Below are 13,679 nucleotides of genomic sequence, written 5' to 3' on the forward strand. Positions count from 1 at the left end.
CGTTCATCATTATTCACATAATTATATTACTTATTAATTTATTATAAATACATTGGTCTTTAACACCTATTTGAATTTCACGAGAATTTATATTGAACCATTGATCTATTCGAATTTCACGGGATTTTTCACTGTTATAAATATGGAAGATACTTGTCATGTGTCATCATACAGAGCACTCATATTCAAGTATTTATTAACAAATTAAAGACCAAGGAGTAAATAAATTAAACAAAAAAATGTTAATAGCATTATAAATCATGGTCCGTACGTTTCTGAAGATGGTCCGTAATGTCCCTAAATCTGGTCCGTAATGTCCGTGACCCGTGCTTCGGATGAGTGACTGTTTTTGATGTTGTTGCTGTAGCTATAGCTGAAAAGGTGTAAAACTGCTCTTATAATCATTATGAATGTTTGTGAAACTGAATAATCAGTATAGTCCCGTGACATAAAACATCGTTTCTGTGTCGATCTTTTATAATAGGTTAGATTAACCGACTAAAAACGGACGTAACTCATTCACACATGAATAAGTGTCTTACAAAATGTTAACATATTTATCCATAAGTGTACATGAGCGCAATTAATCGGTGGCTCAATGTTTGTGGATAAATCATTAACATGCGGTCAACCAGAAAGGTGATTTCTAGATAGTAATATATACAAAACGAGCCATTTAGACTTTTAAAATGTCCCAATCCGGTGGATATGTTCGGTACACATATCCACTCAGGAGTGCAGAGCAATTGCAACTCGAAACTTACGCCAACGTAGAAAAGTTGTGTTTGTATATATTCTGAAATACTTGTTTTCGTTTAGAAAGCATTTCTCTCAGGTAGTAATGATTCTTTGATTGGTATGTACATATAGTTTCAGCATGTTCAGGCGGGGGTCATCTATCCGGGAGTAATGGCCCTTTGATTGGTATGTACATATAGTTTCAGCATGTTCAGGCGGGGGTCTTCTCTCAGGGAGTAATGGCCCTTTGATTGGTATGTACATATAGTTTCAGCATGTTCAGGCGGGGGTCATCTCTCAGGGAGTAATGGCCCTTTGATTGGTCTTTCAGGCGGGGGTCATCTCTCAGAGAGTAATGGCCCTTTAATTGGTCAGTACATATAGTTTCAGCACGTTAAGGTGGGGGGGAGAGGTCATCTCTCAGGTAGTAATGGCCCTTTGATTGGTCTGTACATATAGTTTCAGCACGTTCGGGGGGGCTTCTTTCAGGGAGAAATGGCCCTTTGATTGGTCCGTACATATAGTTTCAGCATGTTCAGGTGGGGTCATCTCTCAGGGAGTAATGGCCCTTAGATTGGTCTGTACATGTAGGGAGTAGTGGCCCTTTGATTGGTCTTTACATATGGTTTCAGCATGTTTAGGGGGGGAGGGTCATCTTTCAGGGAGTAATGGCCCTTTGATTGGTCTGTACATATAGGATGTAGTGGCCCATTGATAGGTCTGTACATATAGTTTCAGCATGTTTAGGCGGGGTCATCTTTTAGGGGGTAATGGCCCTTAGATTGGTCTGTACATATAGGGAGTAGTGGCCCTTTGATAGGCCTGTACATATAGTTTCAGCATGTTTAGGCGGGGTCATCTTTCAGGGGGTAATGGCCCATAGATTGGTCTGAACATAAAGTTTCAGCATGTTTAGGCGGGGTCATCTTTCAGGGGGTAATGGCCCTTATATTGGTCTGTACATATAGTTTCAGCATGTTTAGGCGGGGTCATCTTTCAGGGGGTAATGGCCCTTAGATTGGTCTGTACATATAGTTTCAGCATGTTCAGGTGGGGTCATCTTTCAGGGAGTTATGGCCCTTAGATTGGTCTGTACATATAGGGAGTAGTGGCCCTTTGATTGGTTTTTACATATAGTTTCAGCATGTTTGGGGGGTGGGGGTCATCTTTCAGGGAGTAATGGCCCTTTGATTGGTTTGTATATATAGGGAGTAGTGGCCCTTTGATAGGTCTGTACATATAGTTTCAGCATGTTTAGGCGGGGTCATCTTTTAGGGGGTAATGGCCCTTAGATTGGTCTGTACATATAGTATCAGCATGTCTAGGCGGGGTCATCTTTCAGGGGTCAATAGCCATTTGATTGGTCTGTACATATAGTTTCAGCATGTTTGGGGTGGGGGTCCTCTTTCAGGGAGTAATGGCCCTTTGATTGGTCTGTACATATAGTTTCAGCATGTTGAATCGGGGTCATTTCTCAGGGAGTAATGCCCCTTTGATTGGTCTGTACATATAGTTTCAGCATGTTTGGGTGAGGTCATTTTTCAGGGAGTAATGACCCTGCAATAGTACTGTACATGTAGTTCCAGCATGATGGGGAGGGGTCATCTTTCAGCGGATAATGGCCCTTTGATTGGTCTGTACATGTAGTTCCAGCATGTTTGGGGGGGGCGGGGTCATCTTTCAGGATGGTAATGGCCCTTTGATCTGTCTGTACATCTAAGCATACATGTGTATAAGAAATTACAGAATCATTTAGTTATGTCCGGGCTATTTCTTAACAACTATTGGTTGGATTTGAATGGAACTTCATGGGAAGCTTATCTACCAAGAGAATATGTACTTATTATCAGCTTTTTCAGACAAGGCAATCATAAAAGAGGTTATGGCCCTTTTTAGTTTACATAAAAAGTTAATATACAGGTCAAAATAACAAAAACAGCCAAGGAATCCAAACTTCTGAAGTTCTCACTCAAACACCAGTAGAAATGACTTGCACGCTAAACTTTAATCAACCAAAAGGGGACTGAGTATGTAATTGACATTCTCACACTTAAACTATAGCAGAACACAACAAAGAATCAGACCTACTTTTATTCAGTATTCAACAGCATAATGACTGAAAATAAAACATGCATGTATTGCAGTGATCTTGATACATACATGGTCATACTCGGGCACACATAAAAATAAGCTTCATAAAAATGGTGCGTTTTAAAATAATCATAAATATTTATAACAACGAGATGGATTTTAACAAAGACACACACAATAAGCTGTGAAATAATTATACATTGTGCTTTAAATTTTTATTACTTGCCACAATGAAGGCATCGTCTCCAACCATGACACTTTCTAAAATCAGTTACACTTACATTCATACCGTGGGAAAATCGAAGGAAAAAATCTCGTGTATATGAATATGTATGAGGCATAGGAGACACCTTATTTTCATTGAAATTGCATGTTACAATGAAACACTGTTCAATAAGCCTGTACTGTCAGTTATCCATGCAGGCGAGTGGTCTAAGTGGCTGGTTTATTTCCATTAGTTTTATAAAATGTAAATACATTTTTGCTTAAAATCATTCTTACTTGAATTGTCTATGAACATTTTTAGAAATTGACTTATGAAAACAGGCTCTGATTTCCAGAGAGGTTTTCCTGCAGACCCGATGAAACTGCCTCATTAATTATTCATGATAACGAGACATCCCAGCCAAATTGCCCACGGTACACAATGAAGCATAGCACAGTAGTGTATCCGGGGTATACGGCGATACTATGAAGGAGAAAGCACAAATCCGGCAAAACGGGGCCTCATAACTGGGGCTCCCATTTGTTCTCTAAATCGAAAATTCCTCAAGACTGGTACCTTCTTTTTAAACGAAAAGGAATAAAGGGTACCAGTCTTTATTCAAGAACCACAAACTATTACTTTTATAATTGAACATGAGTTCCAATAAAATGACTTAAAATCAATATCTCAAAGTCACAAACGAAGATATGTTGAGGAATATACTTTAGGACAAAAGTTCTGCATGGCTTGTTTTAATTTTAATCAATATAATTTATAGCGTTATGTAACATCATATTTTGCCAATTGGAATGATATTGTTTATTTGAAACAATCTCGGACTACCCCAAGGAACATTTAAAACTAAAACTAATACTCCTGTCATAGTTTTATAGAATTTATAGTTATCTTCAATAACAAAAATCCATTTTCTTCATAGCTTTAAAATACTATTTTAATAAGTAACAATCTTGAACTATAATGTGTCAATGTTAAAAGCCAAGCATGTATAATAACATAATATAATCTATAATATATATCATAATGGGAGACAGATAAAATAACAAAGCCAACAAATACAATGAGCAATATAATAAATACATGTACAAGCTGTTTATAATACTCTTATCACAAAATAGGTTTGGGAGGGAAAGCAATTTTCCAACATGAATAAATTCTCTATTGTTTATTTCTACTCTTAAGACAAAAAAATGCCCCAAGTGAAATAATTAAATATGTGAATTGTTTATTCCTACTCTTGAAAAAATAGTTCCCGAAAGGAATGCAACTGTCTACAATGCTTAAATCTGTAAATTGTTTTTTTCCACTCTTGAAAAAATAGTTCCCAAAAGGAATGCAACTGTCTACAATGCTTAAATCTGTGAATTGTTTATTTCTAGTCTTGAAAAAATAGTTCCCAAAATGAATCCAACTGTCTACAATGCTTAAATCTGTGAATTGTTTATTTCTACTCTTCAAACAAAATAGTGCCCAAAGTGAAATGTTTAAATCTGTGAATTGTTTATTTCTACTCTTAAAAAAAAATACTCCCAACAGGAATGCAACTCTCCTAAATGCTTAAATCTGTGAATTTTCTAACAAAATAGTGTCAAAATTAAAATGCCCAAATCTGTGAATTGTTTATTCCTACTCTTCAAACAAAATAGTGTCCAAATATGTTCCCTCATTTTAAATACAAATGTAAATAATTGCAAGCCTACAATAACGATATTTTAAAAAAGATTCATTCAATGATAATAATAATGATTATACATTATATGATATGGAAAAAAACTTAATTAACATATCATGTCCAAAGACAATGTAAAAAGTTACAAACAGTTTCATTTTGAAATAGCCTTTGACCGGGTATGACCAGAAAGCAGATAAAATCTGAGCATATTTCATTTGCTATTAAAGCCCAAATATCACTGACTACATGTATTTAATCCTGTAAACACTTCTTTTGATTCCTCACTAGACACATACTCTTCAGACAAACCACAATTTGCTGAACCTTTTAACCACTTTTATAAATATGTGCATTGTTCCTTTTTAAGAAGTGCTTATCAGTTTTGTTGTGTTCCGGAATAGGTACTATACATAACAGTTATGTTTGCATGCGTTAGAATGTTCTTACGGGGTGTGAAAGCACCGAAATGCACTTGCTATGCAGTCAGATCTCAACATATGCACAAGTCCGTTTCGGGAGAAAAGCTCCTGGCACCACACTTTGCGCAATATTGAAACGAAATAGTAACCAGCCTGCAGTAAAAGTGTTCTTACACGGTACCACATTCTCCGATTTTCGAAATATGTCCGTTAAATGAAATTATCAAATAAAATATAAATCATATTCACGTTTGTTCATGTAAACATAGGGCACAGCTCCACCACGGAAGTGTCGCCAGCTCTTTTTCTTTGCACCACCATCAAGTGGTGGAGCTGGCGTTTAGAGGCCGTGAGATTCTTATCGTTAAACTTAAGACAAGTATACACGCGAATATCTAGCGATTTTCAATCACAGTGCTTTAATTTGACAAAGGGAAATAACCATTGCGTCTGAGCGGCGACCAGTCACATTTGAACGGCAGCGAATAATTTTGTCGATTTTCGTTATTCGTCTGACTATCATTTCTTAATGAAACATGTTTTATATCGGTGTTTTATCTCTTTACGGACATTGGAATGTTTTCTTACAACATTGTGTAATAAAAGTTGAAAGAAAAATATTAAAATTATGTATTCACTATACTTATTAACTAAAAGTTAACCATAGATTATCGGAAATTGTAAACATCTATTCCGCTTCCATATTCAAAATATTCAATGTTGAAATGGTGGTATTCAATTCAAAAACATACTGAAGTAATCTTAAATAAGAACGGATATTTGTTGTTTTTTTTGTGTTGCACACCCTAATATATATTTGTTATTCCATAAGTTAAGTGCTATGAGTTAGATTTACATTTTGTCCCAATCAATTCACACAGACCGAGCTCTTCTTTGTATTTAATTATAAATATATTTCTAAAGGTAATATTTTAGAACATAAAGCATTAAAAGCTTATGGCGTACCCTTTTAAATTACATCAATACAAAAAACATTATCAATAAAGAAGATCTACAGACGTATAATATAAGTGAATATTGGCAAGCTTTCCCAAATATGAATAAATACAGTAAGATCGTTCAATACATTAAATATAGAGCAGTTTTTAGAGTACAATAATGGCAAAATTCCTTTATTAAATGTTATCTACTATGTATTTCGCTTTTTTTGCTTTCAACAGTTCATAATAATGTTAAAACAATGCATTTGTTTTGGTGGTGCGTTTAAATGCTTTTTAAACGACGTAAATCTTTACAAAAAGAATATATTTAGAGGGAATATCAAATGAATTTGCTACGTGTGAAATTCTACCCATGATTTAACTATTGGCTTAAGCTGAACTTAAAGCTACCTGATATTTCAGCTGATACGTTGAAGTTCAATTTTAAACACGTACTTGATTTTTATTTTGCAATGACACCATAAGTGTTGAGACAAGTGTTAGACTTTAGTGGTAAAATGTCGAAGATGCATTGCTCTTTCAAGCTGCACTCTCACTGATTGACCATTTTAACAACTTTTTTATACCCCCACAAACGAAGTTTGGGGGGTGGGTATATAGGAGTGAGCTTGTCGGTCGGTCGGTCTGTCTGTCGGTCGGTCTGTCGGTCGATCGGTCGGTCGGTCTGTCGGTTTTCATGGTTTCCGGACGATAACTCATGAAAGGCTAGACAGATTTGAAAACTGTTTGGTACACAGGTGTCACATCAGAAGATACAGGTCAAGTTCGATATTGGGGCTGGTGGGGCCAAGGTCAAGGTCACTGTTACTAAAAATAGAAAAACGGTTTCCGGACGATAACTCATGAAAGGCTTGACAGATTTGAACAATTTTTTGGTACACAGGTGTAACATCAGAAGATACAGATCAAGTTCGATATTGGGGCTGGTGGGGCCAAAGTCAAGGTCACTGTTACTAAAAATAGAAAAACGGTTTCCGGATGATAAATCATGAAAGGCTTGACAGATTTGAACAATTTTTGGTACACAGGTGTAACATCAGAAGATACAGGTCAAGTTCGATATTGGGGCTGGTGGGACCAAGGTCAAGGTCACTGTTACTAAAAATAGAAAAACGGTTTCCGGACGATAACTCATGAAAGGCTTGACAGATTTGAACAATTTTTGGTACACAGGTGTAACATCAGAAGATACAGGTCAAGTTCGATATTGGGGCTGGTGGGGCCAAGGTCAAGGTCACTGTTCCTAAAAAAAAAAACGGTTTCCGGACGATAACTCATGAAAGGCTAGTTTTTCTTGTCAGCAGTGTAACTTCTAAATTACTCAACAGATTTAAATAAAACAATACATGCATGATAAAAGAAGATGCAGTGTGCAGTAACCTTGGAGTTATGGCCTCTTTTCAAAGGAATGGTTTGCCATTCCTGTGTCCAGGCGGCATTTGGGGGTATTCGTCACTCCTGTGACAGCTCTAGTTTTATTTTTTGTCTTGGAAAGTGCAAATTTTTGTGTAAATATCTGCAAACCAATTCTAAAGATTGCTGACAAAATATCAGATCGTAGATTTTCATATTTCCGTTTGAAAATTAATGTTTTATGGCTTAAACCGTTACCAACGGTTTAAGAAAAATGCATTAAACATCATTTTTGTACTTAAATATAAAAATCTGTGATCTGATTTTTTGTTAGCAGTCTTATATAACTGGTTTCTATGGATTTTCGCAAAATTGACTCGTTCCAAGACAAAAAATAAAAAAGTTGTCAAAACGTTCAATCTGTGATAGTGCAGCTTTAAGTATTTCTACTGAAAGAAATATCATTAAGCAATATAATTCACTATAAAGTGTGCAGCATTCGCGAACTTGATTGCTCTTAGTCTATGACAAAACACTTATAGTTATCTGGCCGTTTATAAGGTCATCATCAAAATAATACATCAACAAAGAACACACTTGCACAAAACTTACAATTTTCTATCAAACCTGGAAGCAAAATGACAATATAAATCAAGAAATATTTACTCATTTCAATACCCTTTTTGTTTATTGTTGTTACAGATAAAAAAGATATATTTACTGCGACTGTTATGACTGATTTCTGAGTATATTGAAAATAGATAATTCTGCACAGTATTTCTGTTTTTTTCCTTTGCCATTAAAATATAAATCTAACTAAGTGTTTGTCATAATGAAGAGAAAATATACTTTGCATGATTGTTTATCAGATACCTTTTCCTTGCCTTTTGTTAAAGAAGCGGGAAATCTCAAGCTTGATTGATTGTCGTGCACAGTTGAAGTCTACAGACATGTTGGTTTTACTTTGTTTTTTAGAAAACTTGATTGTTTTACTTGAAATCTGATATACTGATGGTTAGTATTGATTTTCATTTGTTTTCTTTTGTGTTTGTCTTGGTTTAGCAATGTATTGAGATGATCATTATTTCATTTGACAGCATTTATTTAGTTTTGCCATGGATTTTCATGACAAAAGCATTTTGTATTTGAATCGAAATGGCAATTCCATGATATTCCTTCAGCCTAGTTCCATATACTAATACATGTGTGTTTGGTTACAGTGTAACATGCATGGATAACAGAAGTCATGGTGGGAGTACGAGGAAGTAGGAGTGTTTGATTCCCTATATCAGTAAGTTCCATGTCAATGTTTTGTTTTAGGATGTACTGTGTTGTTGTTGTTGTATTTGCTTGTATTATGTATGTATTTTATATGCTTTAGTCATTTAATTTTATTTGCCACTGTACACAATTAAATCATATAAGATATTAGACTGTTTACGGTGTTAACACAGCTTAACCTACAAACGTGTTATTATTCATTATCTTATTATTTTTTATATTATTTTTTTCAGGACGCTCAGATATTATGTTAACATCGGTAAATGAATATAAAGATATTGAAGAACACTGTGTTTGTTGATTGAACTATTAAACTGCTATATATGGTAACATTGACAGAAAGACCCACCCTCGCTTAGGACTTATTCTAATATATAACCTGGAATAACCTAGAAAGCAACATATATAATTACGTTGCTACGTTGCGGATCTTTAGATTCGGCAAACGGTGGCGTGTAGTCCGAACTCAAAAATTAACGCTACTCGAAGCTTAAATCAATCTGATAAAAAGAAAGTCACATATACATTTTCCTCAAAGTTGTGGTTAAAAAAAAATACTGATAATATATGCATGCATGCATGCAGTGGTTGTAGAAATAGGAGTTTAATAAGAAAAATCACATACATGTACTACGGCTGAAATCCAATCTTCTATATCGTATTTTGGTAACGTGGGTCAAATTTTCAAAATAAAATAATATTACAAAAACAATATTTGTTTTTCATATACATATTTTTCATCATTACATTTACAAATATGTATTATTTATGCAAAACAAAAATGTGTATCTGATACTAGCAGCTGTACATGTCTAAAGTGTGGAAAAAAATATTTTCACGATGACACAAAGACGTATTGACATTCGTCGATCTAATTCGTTAATATGCAAATAAATGTTTTCACCATGCCCGCGGAATATAACACAGGAATGACTTTCTCAACTCTTTCGACTGTATGATTGAGTCCCCCATTTGGGCACGCCTTCGCTTCATTATTCAGCACTTTTGGTATCTAAATAACATACAATGAAATAGATCAAAAGGATCCTTGATCATTGACAAGATATAATACGTGTTCATGTATGCAAGTTGATTGACGAGTTAATACAAGAAACGAAAGAAATTTAATATGTAAGAACACAATATGGTATATTGTAATGAACACATTAATTTAAGGCCAGTCAGGTACAGAACAGCCTCACAAAGGAAATAGGTGCTTTCTAAACAGTTCGGAATTTAGAAGGCTGATCCGCACCTGCACATGCACCTTTTGTAAATGTTCAACGTGCAAATAAAATTTTAAAACTTAAAAAGGTATGAAGAAATTGAGAATTATGGGCTGTTCACTGACTTTTTTATCCTTTGTCTCAATGGAAAAGGAGGTTTGTTTTTAGTGGGATGGCCTACACCCACAGGACAAGACATGGCATTCAAATACCAGAAAAAAAATTGGCGGACATTTTGAATATGAATAACAAATAATCAAAGTAAATAACAAGGGCTCATATCTATTTATGGTTGTTTCAAATTTATATAACATCTGTCGAACACATACAACTACTTGTGTGTTTTTTCTGCAAGTATTTTCTTTGGGTGTTACGACTTGGCATTTCAATTAACATTCTTACACAGTGGTAGATTGCTGGCCAGAGGTTTGGATGGCTACCTGTAAATAGGGAGTTTTTCTAACAGCTGGATTAAGGGCCGACAACAATGCAAGCGTCGTTTGAAGGACCAAAATTTAAAATGTTCAAAATAATCAATCTTTGGTTAGGTTCGAGGTTCAAAATGAAGCAAGCATAATTCATATATTCGTTGCAACATGTGAAGCTGTAATTAAGAGTTGAGTATATTTACAAAAGATGATTTTATCAAATTTCCAATAAAAAATCATTTACATTTTCCCGGAAATGTCTTTATGCAAATTAATATGTTTATGAGTAAAAAATATCGGAACTATACAATCAACAGTATCTTGCGGCTTTGAGATGATTGCAGCTATTTTAAAGATATTGGCATTTGTGTAACAAGGAAATGAATTTCATCCACTGTTTTCCATCTTTTTTTAAATCACTTTCTGATTTGAAAAGATTTCATCAAGAACTCTCAAGACATTGTTGATTATGTAGTCCGGGCATTCGACACAAAAACAAAGTAATAATGTCGACACACTTTTCAGAAAGAATATGAATGCTTTTTGATCCAAAATGTGATAAAACTTTTATTTGCAAAAACTCCTTTCTACCCAAAAACATATCACTAAGAATGCATGTTTAACTCCCAAATAAGATCATTCCTCAAAACTTAATAAAACATGAAACGTTTTAATTTTTGACCTTCCCAATCCATTATAACATTTTTACCAACTACACATCAATATATACCATTCTGTAATTCCCATGTATTTAATGCTACTTACAATTCTCCTATTTAAATGAATGCGATTATCCTTTCAGCTATACTTTTGAAAAGACTGACCATTTTATAATGGCATGTCAACTACTGGAACCGTGCGCATGTGGACTGCCGTACCGCCGGGTAAACTAGTTGATTTTATCACTGTCTCGAGTGTGCTTTAATCCATCTTACTTTTTGTAATTGTATGCATACATATAATAAGGAACTGCTTTTGTAAATACGTGTTCCAATATTTGTACCTATTTTAAATTATATTTTTTTATTTCCAGGTCACAAGCTCGTTGTTTGTTTGTTTTTGAAAGCTATGTATGTTTGTTATTCATGTCGGAAAATAGTTCATAGAACTAATGTTTTCTTTGTTATCATATAACCGAATTTAAATAAAGATTTTTGTATCTCGTATCTTCTAACAAAAATCGTCACACCACAAAGTTTAAATAAAACATTCAATATCATTCGTTTTGAACAACGATATAATTTCAGGTGACGAAAGTAAATTATTATTTTCCGTAATCAAGCCTTAAATGTTCAAAAGATCAAATCTCAAGTTGTAAAAAATGGACATTCACGGTGTTGTGTAAGCTGTTATACCCGCACTCGGGCTTTGCCCATTCGGCAAGACAATTAATAATTGTTTAGTGGTGCAACGGGGAAACGAACCTGCGACCCCTGGATTGACAGGTGTGTTACCACTAGACCACGGATCTGCCACTGCACATTCACTGCTATGATCACCATACTTATTGCCAACCAAAACACTCCTCGCTGCGGGCTGCGTGTTATTTGGTTTATTCTTCGCGGGTTTTTCAGGCGCTCGTGAAATTATGGAGCGAGGCTTCTTCTGTTTGTCTGTAGTCTTCGTCCTAGTTGTCGACCGTGACTTAAGAGTGTTAATTATATTATTTAGCTGATTGCGGGGGAGTAAATAAACTACTGTATTGTCAATATCGCTCGGATGTAGACTGGCTTTAGATTTCTAATACTCCCGCTTTGTGATCTATTTTGGACACTCGAGGTATCTGAACGGTACAAGGGGCTGCGATAACGATTTAGCAGTATTTTTCGCCACATTAGCGAAGGTAGAAACGGATGGCTGGCTCGCGTTCCGACATCTTCTCTACGTTTTACGGTCTCGGGAACAAGGCGGGGTTCCGTTAGTGGTATAAACGAGCCTCGACGGTTTTTTGAGGGATACACAATGTCCTGCAAATCGGGGAATTAACAAACCCTCAAAAGTATTAATTTAAAGCAATATATGACATAGAGACCAACATTTTGACCAAGTATGCATGGATTATGAGTTGAATCGTGTAGTTTACTACAGGACGTGCCCCTGTACGTAATTGCATTGCCTTAGCTAATCATTGCCATATTTGAGTCATGTCATAACAAATCCCCGAAAGTAAGACAGTTACTAGTCGAAGCAACATACTCTTTATCGTTGCCAATGTTGGTGCCGTGTCAGTATCAAACCCCCGCACAGTAAATGGTTACCATTCTCGACAATATATCTGAAGTTCATGTATACCTTTTTGATAGTTGACCGCCTATGTCGACCTTGACCGTTGTACACTTAAATAATACCACATACCCACCCCCACACACAGGCAAAGTCATCATCAATGGTACGCCCACATACAACAGCAAATATGCCCCATCGTCTCATTTGCCACCTCGTTGTGGCGTTATTGCTATATACACACGTTTGCCGGCAAACCAACCTCACTTTTTGAGTAATAAGCGGTTACCTTACTCACCTCGTTGCAATCATGTTTGGCAGCGTAACCTTTGTCAACACTTAATGGCTTGACGGACGAGTGCATGCACAATAAATACATCAGTCATGTAGCCAACTATGACGAGTTCACAATAACCAAGATCTATTGTAGGACAGCCCGCTCGACTATACGTCGTTTGGTCGTGGAAATGAATACAATAATGATGAAACAAGAAACGCCGCCAAAATAACGGCAAACGCCATTGGTTTCACCTTGTGAAAACCTAGTAAAAATGTAACAGGCAAAAGATGTAAAAAATAAAAATAAAAGCCAATAAATTGCCATAATTTATATAAAGGGTAAATATGGAGTTATGTATCCTAAATGTTTGTTGGCTGTCAGTACTTGTGTGAAGCCAATTGAATGAAGGGTATAGAAGTTTTTTATTTAATCCCAACTCGCCCTAAAACTTGAACCGGACTCAATGTCCCCCGAACTTATTACCCAATTTTCTAAGCGACCGAGAGTCATAATTTGTATTTAGGATACTATTGAGTTATGTAGGATGGACCTGAAGAACTCGGTGAAGTATTAAGTAAAATAGAAGTAGAGAATTGGAGGTATAAGTAAAAATGCCAACTTGCCATGAAACTTTGACCGACGCCGGGGCAGGTAGTAGAGTCTACTTTGTTTTCCAGTTAATGTATTTTACGTCCAATGAGCAAATAAAGTTTATATAAAATCCGACCAAATGAATTAACCTTTCAAAGGGTCATATGCAAAAGGTATTCAAAATTCATGTGG

This window comes from Mya arenaria, chromosome 10 (genome assembly GCF_026914265.1).
Source record: "Mya arenaria isolate MELC-2E11 chromosome 10, ASM2691426v1".
Classification (NCBI taxonomy): domain Eukaryota; kingdom Metazoa; phylum Mollusca; class Bivalvia; order Myida; family Myidae; genus Mya; species Mya arenaria.